Source organism: Rhinoderma darwinii, assembly GCF_050947455.1.
Source record: "Rhinoderma darwinii isolate aRhiDar2 chromosome 10 unlocalized genomic scaffold, aRhiDar2.hap1 SUPER_10_unloc_11, whole genome shotgun sequence".
Classification (NCBI taxonomy): Eukaryota; Metazoa; Chordata; class Amphibia; order Anura; family Rhinodermatidae; genus Rhinoderma; species Rhinoderma darwinii.
The window spans coordinates 1,020,214-1,035,057 of record NW_027461831.1 but is presented as its reverse complement, the minus strand read 5'-3'; positions in this window follow the sequence as shown (position 1 = coordinate 1,035,057).

The window sequence follows — 14,844 nt, the reverse complement described above, 5'->3', positions numbered from 1 at the left end:
CTACATTATAAGTTCATTATGTTCCATGCTGAAGCCTTTTGGGATCGTCAGACCTTGGTTTAAAAGATCCTCATGGCAATTGGATGGTCATCATGCGTCGGGACAGCCGTGATGGCTACATTTTCGGTAAGTTAAAAAATGTTTTACATTGATGGGGTTGTCCCATCTTCACTAAATAGGGACCCGCTGGCAATCAGCTGAACCCCTGGTGATCATGATCAGCGGTTATCACCGGGTGGCCACATCATAAAGTGGTATTACATGGCTTATTCCAATGAATGGACGACCATGTAATAGATGTGTCTAATAGAAAGGAGTCACAAGCAAGAGACCAACCTCTATATCCATTATGTCTCTGTGGTTATTATATCAGAACACGTTATTTAGGATTTATTGGGAAGTTCTGAGGGTAAATTAGTGATTAGTTCCATAAGATCTGCTGTAACCTCTGTCTGCTTGTTTTCTAGACCTACCGTTATCCAATGACTCACCGGATTTGCGCTTTCATTGCATTCGGGTTTGCCAGCCTTTACAACCTTTGGCAGTCCATACTCGTCTACAAAGTGCCCGAAAGCCGAAGAGTCATCAGCCATTTCAGACTGGCGTCCTGTATAATGGCCGTGACCTTAGTGGTTTTCTGTATCCTTTCTTAAATAATATTTGAATGGAATCCAATTGTCCTTGTCTTTAGGTTCACATGTAGGAAACATCAGATCCTGAGGTGATCATTTCCCTTCATTTTCTGATCTTGCCCGTCAGATGGCGACATGCTGGTGTAACACAGCGCCATCTGGTAACATTGTTCAGCTTCTTGCAGGAACATACTGAATAAGAAAGCAAGCGGTACTGTCCTTGCTATATATGTATTATATTAACATTTATCTCACATAAATATGTAGTAAATTCTATAAGACACTTATTAAACGTTATTTTCCTATATAATAAATTACCAGTCATTGGAAGTAGGGTATCCGTATACACCCACCTGTGCGCTGGAGATCAATGTGTAAAGCTATGTACATATTTTATTTGCACCCCTAGAAGCCGTTCTATAGGAAAACAATTGGACCTATAATCTTTGTGCTTATTCTAGGCACCATGGTGATCGTGACGCCCGCAATGTAATGGATATGGTGTCACATGACAATGGGTCAGGTCCATTTTGGCATCGCCGTCAGTCACATGGAGTATACAATAAACATGAATGCAGCAAAACCTCGGCCCGGGTGGAAAGTTCTTCTTTTGTGCAATTCAATTTTTAATGTATTAATTTTGATATTTTTTCACAGATCAGTAAAATGACAACAAAGATCATGGAGTGGTCGATGTTGGTCCTCATTCTGGTGAATGTATTGAGCTACTATCAGAATATGCAGGTAAGTAGACATCACTTTCTTTGTCCCCTTAAACATCTTATATGTATATAACAGATATTTATCTCATCAATGTTTAACCTATTGGGATTTGGGTTTGGCTGGCGCTGCCCTTTTGGTGCTCTCCACATAGGTATAGTACTTTAAGCTCTGTTTTCTTTGCAGATTCTGGGAGGTCCACCAGCATGGACTTCAAGGCCAGGGAAAGATCCTGGTTGACCAAACTAGACTTGGTCTTTAAAGATGATCCCACAGTGGGAGATCCCGACACCCGGGGTAATATAGCTGCTATCAAAAATAATCTCAGGTCACTGGTTCACAAGCGGACTAAAACATGGTGGAATAAGGCCTTTTTGGAGAAGTATCTACAGAGAGGTCTTATACCCAGAGGACTCAGGATTCAGGTATTCCCGACCCTCAACAGTTTGGACGAATGCTTTGTCTCCCGGTGGGAGGACACTTGCAGGACATCATCCCAAACATTTATGGAACTGTTGATTGGTCTGGATAAGCAGACACTTGAGATGCTTAATGCTGAGATCGAAAAAACACAGACTGAACTCAAGACCAAGTTGAGTGATGAGGAGTGGATCAATACATTCCAACAACTTGACCTGGAGACGGACAAATGGGAGAAGAATATTCAAGACATCAAAAGTCGGAAATTCCAACGAGACCTAAACGACAAATTGACAAACCGTATGTACAGGTGGCAATATCCCAAACAATTCCGTATGGATGGGAGAAGATCTCCCTCCGTGTCATCAGCGAGCTCAATGTCAGAGCCTGAAGAGAATGCGCAGAGAGGCAGGACACGGAGTGGTATAGATTATAGGAGAGCAAACACGTTTAGACAGAAGACTCGGCAAAGAGGTAGGGGTAGCGAACAACGGATGCAGACATATAACTATGATCCATCCAATAGACAAAGAGGAGAAGGCTGGCGTAATCCAACGGCCACCCAACTGCCTGAGAATCCGAGAATGCAGGTAATTAATCTGTCTACCCATCAGTTGTCCCCTGTAGATATTGGGGTACTGTCCAAGGGGTTGACTTTTGCACCTTCTTCTCACTTTGACACCTTTACAGCTATAAAGGACTTACACCTATTTGCCAGAGGATTGATCTTCAAAAGATGGTTCCATAGGAAGGAAGATGAGATCTTTGACACACCGGAAGAAAGAGAGGCTTTACAGTCCTTACAACAGCTACTTAAAGAACAACAAAATCCTGAGACAGGTATGATCCCCCAAAATATAAGAAAACGATCTTCCAAATTTCCTCCACTCACTATATGCCCACCGATCGACTTATTTGTTAAACTGGTAGCTCGCGACTTCGAGAGAATTTCCACGGGTATTAAGCATGACAATCTAACCTGTGCTGAACGGAGGAGTCTAAAGAGACTAAAAACTCTCGAGGATACTGTAATTAAACCCGCAGATAAGGGGGGCAATATAGTGATGTGGCCAAGGGCTTTGTATGAACGGGAAGCATATCGACAACTGAGAAACACGACCTGCTACAAAAAGTTGACCTTTAACCCTCTCTCTTCTTTCAGTGGTCTGCTTGATGATATATTAGAAGAAGCTCTAAATGAGGGTACTATCTCTGCGGCCCTCACTGAATGTCTCATGGTACAGGATCCCACAGTAGCATGCTTATACTTATTACCCAAGATACATAAAGACCCCAAATCACCACCAGGGCGCCCCATTATATCTGGAAGAGGCAACTTAAGCGACAACATAAGTAAGTATATTGATGCTATACTGAAACCCATGGTCGAGACCCTACCATCATATCTCAGAGATTCCTCAGATCTCCTTAAAAGACTGGAAGGGATCCAATTATAACCCAACATGTTGCTAGCTACGTGTGACGTAGAATCCCTATATACCAACATCCGACATCAGGATGGTCTCCAGGCAGTGTCATACTTTCTGGGGATGACTGACAGCAACCCATCCATGTCCCAGTTTATTCTCACCCTTCTAGAATTTGTGCTCACGCACAACTTCTTTACTTTTAACGGATCCTTCTACCTACAGCTCCAGGGTACGGCAATGGGGGCAGCCTGCGCACCTTCATATGCCAATTTGTTCCTGGGGCTGTGGGAGAGGGATCTGTTTCTATCCGACCGGATATCATCAATGGACAAGGTGGTCCTTTGGACCCGGTTCATTGATGATATCTTTATCATTTGGCATGGCACGAGTGATGAATTTGCTCTTTTCATGACAAATCTCAACATCAATGATCTCAATATTCACCTGACTTGGAAAACTAGTGAAGTAGCTATTGATTTTTTGGACGTACTTGTCAGACGTGATGACGGTTATATCAGGACAGATATACATAGAAAGGATACGTCAGTCAATTCATATTTACATGCCTCATCTTTGCACCCGAGTCATTTGATCCGTGCCATCCCCATCGGTCAGTTTTTGAGGATTAAAAGGCTATGTTCATCTAACGATGACTTTGAGATACAGGCAAAGAACCTTAAACAACGCTTTCTTGACAGGGGATACAACAGAAGATGTATTAACAGGGCATATGAGAGGGCAAGGCGTTCAACACGGATCCAACTCCTTCACCCTACCACCAAGAGAAATGTGGATTCGACAATCAGGTATGTCACTACCTACCATGACAGGTGGGGGCAGATGAGGAAATGTCTGGCCAAACACTGGTCAATATTACAAACCGATATTACCTTATCAAAGATTCTCCCTGCAAAACCTGCAGTAGCATCGAGAAGAGCAAGGAATCTTCCCGATACCCTTGTCCACAGTTACCACCAACCCCAAAGTATAAAACCAATCTTTGGAGCGTCCAAACCAAAATGGGGCTGTCGCCCCTGCGGAAGATGTATAGCCTGCCCAAATGTGGCTAACAGCGATGAATTTGTGGATTCGACTGGCAAGATGACATACAAAATCACTTGGCCAATCAACTGTGGTACCAAGGGAGTGGTCTACTACGCATTGTGTCCATGCCCAAAGATCTATATTGGTCTCACTATTAGAGAACTCAAGATTAGAACAAGGGAACACGTGAATAGCATAGAGGCAGCGAGGGGCACTGCCCCAGAAAACATTGAATCATTAAAAACCCTCCCGAGGCATTTCTTTAAGTACCATGGATGTGAATCCAGAGCCCTCAAAGTCAAAGGCATTGATTGTGTAAGAACTGACCTGAGAGGTGGTTCAATAATGAAAAAACTGTCAAAATTGGAATCCAGATGGATCTGGAAACTAAAGACAGTACAACCAAATGGTTTGAACGAAAATTTGGGATTTGCAGCATTTTTAGAGAGGTGTCGGGATCTTCCATGGTGTCAGTTTTAATTGTCTAGCAACGATCAAGTTACTGTCGTTTCTAACTTTTATTTTTCTAACTTTTATTTTTAATGTTACAGATGATCGTTTATGAACTTGCTGTGATCTAACATTTAATGACTTCCTGAGACCATAACAACTCCCTCATTCGATCTCTAAACAGTTTATTTTAGGGGATTTACTCAACTATCTTACAACAATGGATATGCAGAAGACCTGGGGATACAATATTAATATGTATGGATATTTTGATATGCATTTTTTAGTGCAATTTTGCACAATTGGATGTAAACATTTTCCTTACCCGCAGGGATTAGTTGAGTGTGTTCCTCACACTATTTTATCATATTATTCAAATATATATAAAAAATTTCTCACTCTATCATTACTTCTATATCACACACATACACATACACATACACATTCTTCACTCACTTTATTTTATTTTTTCCATTCTTGCACGCACACACACATATATCTTATATATACATATATATTTTTTTTTTGACACACCTATCCACATATTCTGATTTGGTAGTTTAATCATATATTTACTTATTATATCTAGTCACTGTCACTTATCCAGTAGCACATGCACTTTCATGTCACTTTTATCATTGGTGCATTTAATAGTGCCATCACCATTACGTATTATACACCTCTTCACCATTCTTTGAGCGTATTTGTATGATCATCAGATCCGAATTAATGTCTGTTCTATAAATATATATACACAATATACATTTGATGATTTCTTATATTGGAGCTTGTTATACACACCTGTCCCTCATCATCACAACATCACCACACCACTACACTCCAACCACTATCAAAGCTCTTTTTATTGTGGGCATGTCTTTTTATTTAAATCTGTATTAAAATTATTATATCTACATATGTCGTTAATTTTTAAATTTCTAATGTATTGAGTGTACATATTATATTGTATTTGAACTTTGGCACTTTTGTATATGTGAATGTGTGGATGTATGTGTGTGTGTGTGTGTGTGTGTGTGTGTGTGTGTGTGTATGTATATATATATATATATATATATATGTATATGTGTATGTATATGTTTGGTTATGTGCTCACATGCCTCGTATAACAATTTATACTTGTATATTCTTATTCAAACCGTACTACAACACTGTAATTATCTGAATTCACTTGATTGCATCTGTCTATGTCTGTTTTGAGAAAACACACGGAAATCTCTTTGGATATGGCACACACGCACACATGCAACATAATTCATATCATCCAATTTATATCATTTTATTTATACTATGAAATTGCGGTAGGGAAAGTAATAGGGACAGTCAAACAAAGAATTAATTGTGACCAATTTAATATTAATATTCATATTTATTTCATTATGACCTTTATTCTTTTATTTTAATTTATTTTATTATATTTTTTCCATCTCCATCTTTATCATATATGTTTTGTTATATTTATATATATATTTCTATATATAATATATTTTATTTCATTTATTCATCTATTTATTTATTTATTTTTTATTTATTCATATTCATTTTCTCCTTTGTGCTATGTGTACCTTGGTCAAATTCATCCAAATACCCTATCATTGATTTTGGCACTTGTGCAATCTGTGCACAAGTGTAATCTAACACATTATATACATATATACAAATTTTTCTTATGATTCGTGTCGCTCCGTCTTCTGCCCAGTGCACATGCGCGGCCTGTCAGTCTGGGTCTTCGCTGCCTCGGCCGGAGCATCTTGGAGGCGTGGCTCCCGTCTTCCGGGGTCTGAGTTCGTGCCTGGGATGTTGACACGCTGGAACTTTTGTCTGGCTGTCTTTGTCCCTGGCCGGACCAGGCTGCGGGACGCGTGACCCTCGTCTGTGTTCCGGTTCCGGCGGCTGACACACCGGACTGTCGGGCCGCGATACCTTAGTTGTTAATACTGATTTTTAGCAGCCTCAGCTGCCCCCCTTATGTTTTATTGGTCTTGGGTTGCTTAAATGATGCCTCCTTACTTTCTGACACCACCCCCAGACGAAGGCTCGAGGGCCGAAACGCGCGTCGGGGTTGATGCCAGACAGTATTGATTGTGACATGGGTAAGACGTTCCTCTTTATCTTAGAGTCTTTCATTAATTTGGTGTGTTGCTGCTTTCATGCATGCATACACCCGTTGATGCCTATATACATGTGAGTAATACTGTTGCTGCACTCAAACTCCTGCATCCGACTGTGACTAATATTCACCGCTTGGTGTGGTTTTCACCTGTTTACTGGATGCAGGACTGTGTGCACACTTTCTCTATACTCACACTCATGCATCTATTTACTCGTGTAATAGGAACTGTCAATTTTCCCATTTGTCACTTTGTTATCTAATGTATTATCACCTTAACATTGCATATTTCACTGTCCGGTATCCTTTCATACTGTGGCTATCATCTTTAACTTTTAAATGTTTTTTGTTTATTGTTCTAATAAAACTTGTTATTTTTAATCTAACCTTGGTGTGTCGGACTCCGTTTTTAGGTTTATAATGTATTGAGCTACTATCAGAATATGCAGGTCAGTAGACGTCACCTCATTATCACCTCGTATACCGGACCTCGTAATAACATTATTATTCATCTCTACAATCATGGGGTTTATAATGTGGATATGTGTTTCTTTTCTTAGAGTTTATCTATAACAATAACCTGGAAAAGCTTCACCATCTCCAAGAGGGAGAAGAACCAGGACTCTGGAGTATAAAGAGGACCATCGTGGATGGTGACGTGAGACGGCGCAGGGGCACAGCAGTGAGGGCATTGCATGGCCCAACCCCCTATCAGAGGACAAGAGCTGGAGAAGAAGTCGTCCGGTCTCAGCCAGGGCTGCGGTCTCCTGCACAACTGTGTCATTATTGAATGTACCGTCCAGTTCTGGCCCGCAGCTGGAGGGTCCGAGCAGGGATGTGGCACATGCTGTTGGTGCCAAGGGGGATCGATTTGATGTTAATCACGCTTCTGCCTTGTCCCTTTTTTCTCTTTCAGGTTTGGCAAAGGAATCGTCAAGGAGAGGGAGGAAACACAGATCTGGCGGTGGGCGCAGGCACGGTCGGCGGAGATCGCCCTCGTCATCTTCTGAGCGACAACCCTCCTCTTCTTCTTATCAATATCTACATCATCTTCCCCGCCGAGGACGCAGAGCCGTGCTGATGTCACAGAGAAATGACGAGGGGTTATAAATATTCCCCTGACAGCTGCCCGGTCTTTCTTTCCATGAATTGACACAGTGCGATTTGCTAATTTATTGGCGACTTCTCACTTTATGGAGACCAATGGATTGGGATTCTTCTCCATCTTCTTGGCCTTTTGGTGTGTGGCCTGGCTCTCTGCTAACTACACCCTGACCTCACATCAACAACCATGCCCCCCACTGATGTACATCATCCCCTCAGTTCTGTAGATTATCAGACTGCTGATTATTAAGATGAAACAATTCTGACAATTTTTCCATATTATTTAACATTGAGCGTTTTCTTTTTTGTTTTGCAGTGAAATGGGAAATTTCTTTGCAGAAAATATCCTGTTTAGAATGGGATTCATAGGAATGGCCATTGCCTGTAAGTAACAATCACGGAAGTGATTATAATATTCTCTTCATGCAGCAGTAATCAGATTTTTCTAAAAAATAAATAAAGTTTTGTTCATTTCAATTGATAATAATTGTCCGGATCAGACGATGCAGATAAATGTTCTCGTCCATTATTGTATGTTTCTTTTTGGGTTTAGCGCTTGGTCCGCGCGTCATAGATGTTATTAGGTTGTTTTACACGTTTTGCACGGTACAGGATTTATTTGGCTTATTTTCTCTTTTTCAGCTCTGGGCCTGACGTTTCTACATTATAAGTTCATTATGTTCCATGCTGAAGCCTTTGGGGATCGTCAGACCTTGGTTTAAAAGATCCTCATGGCAATTGGATGGTCATCATGCGTCGGGACAGCCGTGATGTCTACATTTTCGGTAAGTTAATAAATGTTTTACATTGATGGGGTTGTCCCATCTTCACTAAATAGCGACCCGCTGGCAATCAGCTGAACCCCTGGTGATCATGATCAGCGGTTATCACCGGGTGGCCACATCATAAAGTGGTATTACATGGCTTATTCCAATGAATGGACGACCATGTAATAGATGTGTCTAATAGAAAGGAGTCACAAGCAAGAGACCAACCTCTATATCCATTATGTCTCTGTGGTTATTATATCAGAACACGTTATTTAGGATTTATTGGGAAGTTCTGAGGGAAAATTAGTGATTAGTTCCATAAGATTTGCTCTGACCTCTGTCTGCTTGTTTTCTAGACCTACTGTTATCCAATGACTCACCGGATTTCCGCTTTCATTGCATTCGGGTTTGGCAGCCTTTACAACCTTTGGCAGTCCATACTACTCTACAAAGTGCCCGAAAGCCGAAGAGTCATCAGCCATTTCAGACTGGCGTCCTGCATAATGGCCATGACCTTAGTCGTTTTCTGTATCCTTTCTTAAATAATATTTGAATGGAATCGAATTGTCCTTGTCTTTAGGTTCACATGTAGGAAACATCAGATACTGAGGTGATCATTTCCCTTCATTTTCTGATCTTGTCCGTCAGATGGCGAAATGCTGGTGTAACACAGCGCCATCTGGTAACATTGTTCAGCTTCTTGCAGGAACATACTGAATAGAAAGCAAGCGGTACTGTCCTTGCTATATATGTATTATATTAACATTTATCTCACATAAATATGTAGTAAATTCTATAAGACACTTATTAAACGTTATTTTCCTATATAATAAATTACCAGTCATTGGAAGTAGGGTATCCGTATACACCCACCTGTGCGCTGGAGATCAATGTGTAAAGCTATGTACAGATTTTATTTGCACCCCTAGAAGCCGTTCTATAGGAAAACAATTGGACCTATAATCTTTGTGCTTATTCTCAGCACCATGGTGATCGTGACGCCCGCAATGTAATGGATATGGTGTCACATGACAATGGGTCAGGTCCATTTTGGCATCGCCGTCAGTCACATGGAGTATGCAATAAACATGAATGCAGCAAAACCTCGCCCCGGGTGGAAAGTTCTTGTTTTGTGCAATTTTTAATGTATTAATTTTGATATTTTTTCACAGATCAGTGAAATGACAGCAAAGATCATGGAGTGGTCGACGTTGGTCCTCATGCTGGTGAATGTATTGAGCTACTATCAGAATATGCAGGTCAGTAGACGTCACCTCATTATCACTTCGTATACCAGACCTCGTAATAACATTATTATTCATCTCTACAATCATGGGGTTTATAATGTGGATATGTGTTTCTTTTCTTAGAGTTTATCTATAACAATTACCCGGAAAAGCTTCACCATCTCCAAGAGGGAGAAGAACCAGGACTCTGGAGTATAATGAGGATCATCGTGGACGGTGACATGACACGCTTTCATCAGACCGCACACCCAGATGCCTGTCCGTTTTAAAGAAACACTATGGGCCGGTCACTAACGGGTTAAAAGGGGATCCCCCCCCCCCATAAATGTGAGGAAATAACCACTCCACTACCCACCCTCTGCCCCCTTGGACCTTGCCCAGACAATGATGACTACTACCACTGGGTTTAGCTGTTATGGTCACTACTGTCTCCATGATCATCTAATAATGTTTTAGAAATATTAGAAGATTTGTCCATATAGTTACAGGTTTACTTTCTCTTATTTCCAGTTTTATACAATGATGTGGAATGGCGCGCCACAGCCAAGCAGTTATCACATCCCAAACTGCAGAAGATCTGTAGATGGCGACCAAGTGCCAAGACATCCACCATCTCCGACCTTTCTCCCAAATATCATCTTACATCAGGGAGGACGAACTACAAGAACCGTTTATAAACAGTGGACACTAGAGATGAGGTGGAATGGCACGTCACAGCCGAGCAGGAACTTCTCTGGGAACATCCTAAACTGATGAACTCCAGAGATGGCGACCAAGTGCCAAGACGGCCATCAGCTCCAACCTTTCTCAAAAAAAAATCTTACAAACGGGGAGAAAGAACTGCAAGAACTGTTTATGACCAGTGGACTCTACAGCGAGGTGGAATGGCACGTCACAGCCGAGCAGGAACATCTCAAACTGCAGAGGCTCCAGAAATACAACCAAGTGCCGAGACATCCACCACCTCCAACCTTTCTCCCCAATATCATCTTACCACAAGGAGAGAGAAGCAGCGGACTGTTTACTATCCTCATGGTCCTTGTTTGTTGGCTTATAAAACGGTTTAGTAAAGTCATTTTCTACCACCTGAAACCTGTTTTTGTCTTCATTACTGTCAATAATAATAATACTGAGTCTTCCATAGATCTGTCCTCATGAACCTGGAGGAATAAGAACGTCTCAATGTTATTGTAGCAAAATTCTGAGTTATGAAAAAAATAAATAGAGGGGATTCCTCTTCTGGAGGGAGCTTCAGAGGTGCTATCTACAGGGGAAGGGGGATAGCACTATCAGTGGCGGATTAAGAAGACCATGGGCCCTGGGCTGTTACCCAAACTTGGGCCCCCCTTCTCCACCACCACCCTGCCGCGCCGTAACTATTGCTAACACTACCTAAACACTAGTACACAAAGTAGGCACATTATGCACAAAGTATGCACATTATGCACAAAGTAGGCACATTATGCACAAAGTACGCACATTATGCACAAAGTACGCACATTATGCACAAAGTACGCACATTATGCACAAAGTACGCACATTATGCACATTATGCACAAAGTACGCACATTATGCACAAAGTACGCACAGTACACAAAGTACCACATTATGCACAAAGTACGCACATTATGCACAAAGTACACAAAGTAGGCACATTATGCACAAAGTACGCACAGTACACAAAGTACCACATTATGCACAAAGTACGCACATTATGCACAAAGTCAGGACATTATGCACAAAGTACGCACATTATGCACAAAGTAGGCACATTATGCACAAAGTACGCACATTATGCACAAAGTACACAAAGTACGCACATTATGCACAAAGTAGGCACATTATGCACAAAGTACGCACATTATGCACAAAGTACGCACATAATGCACAAAGTAGGCACATTATGCACAAAGTATGCACAGTACACAAAGTACCACATTATGCACAAAGTACGCACATTATGCACAAAGTACGCACATTATGCACAAAGTACGCACAAAGTACGCACATTATGCACAAAGTACGCACAGTACACACATTATGCACAAAGTACGCACAGTACAAAGTACGCACATTATGCACAAAGTATGCACAGTACACAAAGTACACACATTATGCACAAAGTACACAAAGTAGGCACATTATACACAAAGTATGCATAGTACACAAAGTACACACGAGTATGCACATTATACACAAAGTAGGCACATTATACACGAGTATGCACGTTATACACAAAGTACACCTTGTAAACACATGAATATGGACATTAAACATACATGAATATGGACATTAAACATACATTAATATGGACATTAAACACACATGAATATGGATATTAAACATACATGAATATGGACATTAAACATAACATGAATATGGACATTAAACACACATGCACTTACCTTTTATGTCTTCACTGCAGCTCTTCTCCTGCTCACAGCACAGAGCCCGCCGACAGTCTCCCCTCCCCCATGTCCCGACAGCTAGCAGCAGAGGAGAGATGTTTAGAGCAGGGAAGGGTGGCTGGAGGGGGAGCTTCTAAAGCAGCACAGACCACGGCTGCTAAGTAGAAGCAAAGCTCCCCTCGCCTGACAGGTGCGGTCCTGGCACCGGGGCTCCCTCCGGTGCTAGCGACGCCACTGGGCATGAGGGGGTTCGGGCGGTCATAGGCCCCCTGGGAGCCTTGGGCCCCCTGGCAGCCTTGGGCCCCTTGCGACCGCCCGAAACGCCCTAATGATAATCCGCCACTGAGCACTATATACAGTGGGGGTGACACAATCTACATGGGTGCTGTGTGGCGCCATCTACAGGGGGTACTGTGACGTATATAATGAGACAGTACCCCCTGTATATAATGGTGCAGTACCCCCTGTATATATTGATGCAGTACACCCTGTATATAGAGGGCACTGCGGCATTATCTACAGGGGCATGTGTGGCACTATATACAGGGACGTGTGTGGCACTATTTACATGGGGCGCTAGGTGGCACAATCTACATGGACAAACGGTGGGGCTCAGAAGGGAAAGAGCGCCATTTGGCTTTTTGAGATCACATTTAGCAGGAATAGTTTACAGAGGCCATGTCACATTTGCAAAGCCCCTGAGGGACCAAAAGCAATGAAAACGCCCAAAAATTTACTCCATTTAGGAAACTACACCCCTTGAGGAATTCATCTAGGGGTGTAGTGAATTTTTGGACCCCACAGATATTTCATAGAATTTATTAGAATTGGGCAGTGAAAATAAAAACAATCCCTTTTCTTGAATAAAACGTAGCTTTAGCTCAAAATTTCTCATTTTCTCAACAAATAAAGGAAAAAAAAGAACTCCAGCATTTGTAAAGCAATTTCTCCCGAATACGGCAATACCCCATATGTGGTCATAAACTGCTGTTTGGGCACACGGCAGGGCTTAGAACGGAAGGAGCTCCATTTGGCTGTAACGTTGGGTACGTGGACCCACTGGACGGTACCGCCTTAACGGTATGGCTGCTGGCCGAATAGACACGAAGCGGCTCAGCGCTCACACGAGTGATTCAGCTGCTTCAATATAGCGATTGTTGGGGGTCTCAGTGCTCTGACGCCCACCAATCTAAACTTCTGACATGTCTCTATGACATGTCAGTAGTTTGTCGAACGTTTAGCTACACTTTAAATGTTAATTTAAATGTACCACAAAATAGTCACAATGAAGGGAGACAAAAGCGAAAAAAAATATTTGCAGCTTAAAAGACAAAATAGGTTGCAACATCAAGGGGTTAATAATTATAGTACATGCAGATCACTGTATAGAGCTTTTCAGCTCCCCAGGGGCATACGGTTGGGAGCTTTGACTGGCGGGGTCACTTTAACCCCTTCCCGCAATTTCACGTACAGTTATGTCATGGAAGATGGCCTTTTCCCGCATCTCCACGTAACTGTACATCATGGAGATGAAGCTGGCTCAGGAGCTGAGCCAGCGACATCACCACCGGGTGACAGCTGTATGTTACAGCTGGCACCCTGAGGTATCGGCCAGGACCGGAGCTAGCCTCCGATCCGACCGATTAACCCCTCACATGCTGCGTTCAATAGAGATCGCAGAATGTGAGGAGTTTATAGCCATCGGCACCCCAGCAACGTGATCGCTGGGTTGCCAGTGGCTGCAAAGGCGATCGGAGGGCTAATACTTACCTCCCGATCAGTCTGTAACGGAATCCTCCTATGTCCCGTCGGCGGCGGGGCCCAGGAGGCTTCCGGTACCATCGGCAAGATGGCGCCGGCTCAGCTTCCGGTTCAGAAGCTGAGCCGGCGTCATCAGCAGTGGGTGTCCACTGTATGTTACAGCGGACACCCCGATCTATCGGCAGGAACCGGAGCTAGCTCCGATTCCTGCCGTTAACCCCTTCAATGCAGCGATTCAATGCAATCGCTGCATCAAAGTGGTTTGTATGCAATCGGCAGCCTTGCCATGCGATGGCAAGGCTGGCGACTGCTACTATGGCAACTGGTTGCCTAACAATAGCTTCCTATCTGCCATTACGTTAGCCGATTAGGCCCCGCCCGGAGGCGGAGCCTGATCGGCTTGCTGTCAGTGAACAACTGACAGTTCTAATACATTGCACTACATAGGTAGTGTAATGTATTAGAACATCAAAAAAACAGTTGGACCTTCAAGTCCCCTAGTGGGACTAAAGAAAAGTGTAAAAAAAAGTGTAAAAAAAAGTAAAAATAAAAGTTGTAAAAAATACAATAAAAGTTTCAAATAATAACACAAAACACAATCGCCCTTTTTCCCTTATCAAGTCATTTATTATTGATAAAAATAATAAAGCCATACATATTTGGTATCGCTGCGACCGTAACGACCTGAACTATAAAAATATGATGTTATTTATTCCGCACAGTGAACGGC